Here is a 3,424-nt window from a genome sequence, read left to right on the forward strand (position 1 = left end):
TTCGGACCTCTGAATAGTGTTCCTGCTCCAGACCACCCTTCAGCACAAGATGTGCCGCCATACTCAGCCTGCCCTAACCTCAGTGATAGTGGCAGTGAAGTAAGTGATGATGATGATGACAGCATCACCACTGAGGACCTTGACGAAGACGACGAGTACGACGAGGTCCTAGAAGTGCCAGAACAGCCCAAGTATGTAAAGCAAAACTTTTTACTTCGGACCTCCAGGGAGTAAAAAAATGTATGAATGATCGGAATGTCGTATTATTGAATGAATCACGAAGTCAGCGCATCCACAATTTTTTTTACGCGTACCTCTACTTAGTGAAGAAGTCAGTGATGCTACTTTGTCTTTTGGTGGGTAATTGGAAGCAAGAACAGGTGTTCGGATGAGCTACAATCTGTGAAGAGCTGGCATATTTCATCGAGCCTCATAGCAGCATTATTCCGGAACAGCGAGAGCATGTGCAGCGTCTAGCCAGTAAACACCTGCGGCGTGCGCTTGCATCTTCCCCACCACTAGGGGGATAGAACGGGTGAGTGAAGGGTGGTATGTTGCGTCATAGCGTTTCGAGGAGGCGTTGGTCTAACTGAAGCGATGTGCAGGTAAATTTGTGACGAAATAATGAAGGCCCACCGCCAGAGGGCAATGTGTGTATTTGAAGGGAGGGAGTAGTAACATCGAATTATCCTGATTTCCAAATTAGCGGGGGCCGAATAAACGATGTTTTACTTTACAACATTTTTATTTAGTGGTGGGACCTGCTTGCAATAATTTGCCGCAGCTCACTTAAATATTTTTTACAGCTCACAGGAAGCCCGCTCCACTGACCCCATATCGGAGCCCCAATACATCGTGTTTGAAAGTTGCCTGCTGGACCTTTGCAGCCTCTGGCCTGTTTGTGAAGAATCCCGCACACTGCGCATTACAAGAGTTGGCAGAGTTGTCACGCGTGTGACTGGGGCGTGCGTGTCTGACTATGATTTCTTTTGGGAGAGCCAGCCATCTCTACACAAGAAGGCCCTTGGCAACATCCTTCTTGCTGGTCAGTCTATTATATACTGGGGCCATTGTAGTTGCAATGAGGCAGTGAACTATCTGCCTAAAGTCTGAGTGGAATGGGTGACAAAATTACTGCCAGCCCCATTGCACACTCGGCAAATCTTAATGTGAATTTTGTGTACCTATTCAGGGAAATATCTTCTAACTTGTTTATAACTAGTTTATCAAAAAATTAGTCGCTTTCTGCGCAGGTACATTATCTGAGGAGCATTTGTTTTATGCTGGAAGCACAGCTGTGGAGTTATAATTGACTGCTTCAGAACGTCAAGTGACTCATTGTAGCTAATTGCAGGATAAGTTATGCAAAACTGCAACCATGTTTGTTGTACAACACCAGTCTCAAAAAATATTCTTTAGCTCTCAAGAATAACCATTACCGTCGCAGCAGTTGCATAAGTACAGCAGAACTGATGGGAAGATGGGAATATTTCCACTTTCCAATTGCACTGACATAGTAAGGGGCATGCTTGTTTTCAATTACATCTAGTGAAGTACATTTGCAACTACCAAGGTTATGTTTTCTATCATGTTTTTATGAAAGACTCCAATCTAAGCTCTATCATGAAGTAAAGGTGATGGCCCACTACGGCAGATGGCAGGGCTTTTGTTTAGTGTCTTAGAAGCCAGGCTTATGTAGGTCAGTGTTCAGTTTTAGCGCTTTCAATCCAGCTGTCTGATGCTAAGGCAGGCTGACGGTGAGAGCTGATACCTGTCTAAAAGGATATGTACAGGTAGCAGTATGTGATTGGCTGCAACTGCTTTAGCAGATCTTTTATAATGTTGTTACAACAAGACAAAAGTTTTCATCGCACTTTTAAAAGAAACATCTATCAAGCTCCACTGGAGTATCTTTATGAATTGTATTGTCAATGGAACAGTTTGCCAGCGTCAACATCTTGAGGGCTTTTAATGGGAGCTGTTTGTGTACAAATGGCGCAAAACGTGGAGAGCTTTGTAGAGCAGTATGTAATTTCGAGAAAAATGGCATGTTAGTATTGATTCTATGTCAGGTGCACAAGAAAAGAAATGATAGCATTCTTTGATAAATCTAAAGGAGGCACATAACAATGCGGGGGTGCAAGCGTTCGAACTCGTCTCCTTTTTCTCAAAAATTATCGTTCTGTGCAGCACAGTGATGGGCCGGAGATACAGGCCGGACTATACCCCCTTTTTCAGGAATGTTGAGTCAGGCCCTTTTAAAATCTTCTGGATATTCCGGCACGACAAGAAGTGTTCTATTTTGGAAGATAATTTTTCTTTTACAGTTTTGTGAACACAACTCACTAATGTGTATCACAGCCATTTCTGATCTCGTTGCAAATGCAATAAAAATATTTTATTGCATGAGCAGTAGAAACATCATGTTGGCACTATTGAACACGAGAGAGGGTATGAGGAGGAGGGAAGCACAGAGCGAGTGAGGTGGAGGCAAGTGGTGGAGTACACAAGGTGTCACTTGGCTGCTGGTGGAGACGGGTGGCATCAGTATAATACTGCACTAATAGATCCTCTTTACCAAAGAAACAAAAACCCCAATTAATCAGGCTTATTTGGATGCTTCATGTAGCCGCTTGTACACTTTGATGCCTAGTATGCAATGGAATGGAAAGCGAGTGTGGGGCCAAGTTGTCAGCAAGAAACGGATGACGTGGGAACAAAAGCAAATGCTGTCATGAAGCGAACTCCGGGGCTTACTGCGACAGAGGAAGTAAGCAAAGCCTTGTGGAATGGTGTGAGGGTGAGGCTTGTAAGCGGTGCGTGTGAAATGTACACTTGCCTCCCCAAGCTGAATCAAAATGTGCTTGTGCTGATCGTCCAGTTTGTGATGTGGACGGGTGTGATGCCGATGCGTTTTTCGGAATCTGCCTATACTTGTTTTCTTTTGGGGAGGGGGTTGTAGGAGGTGGAGGGCTGCTTCCTTAAACAGATGTTTGTGTGTTCTTTCCTTAAGTTCAATACTGTTCAGGGGGTCAAACCCAAAGAAGTCCTTGCGTCTGCTTACTAGTACTGGCATTGGTACCATTGGTGTGCGGCAATTTTTCAAGATACAGAAAAGTGCCTTCTATCCATCAGTGCACCAGGTAATTTCAACGTAATTAATTGAAAAAGTGTTGCATCAAGGTGTGTTGTACTTGAGTAGTAGCCAAATTCTTAGCAGTTGCTTGCACTGCCATGGCTTCCTACACATCCAGATGCTTTGCTTCAATTACTTTTAGAAGCTTGCTCTCATCTGCATGGCTACAAGTAGTGGACACTGCATGCAGAACCAACTGGTGTTGCATGGCTTTCCATGACATTGAATACTAATCATTTTACTAGCCACAAGCACCCTGTAAATTCTAGTGTTAATGCAAACATAGCG

Source organism: Haemaphysalis longicornis, unplaced genomic scaffold (genome assembly GCF_048455015.1).
Source record: "Haemaphysalis longicornis isolate Haplotype H1 unplaced genomic scaffold, Haemaphysalis longicornis Haplotype H1 scaffold_10, whole genome shotgun sequence".
Lineage (NCBI taxonomy): Eukaryota > Metazoa > Arthropoda > Arachnida > Ixodida > Ixodidae > Haemaphysalis > Haemaphysalis longicornis.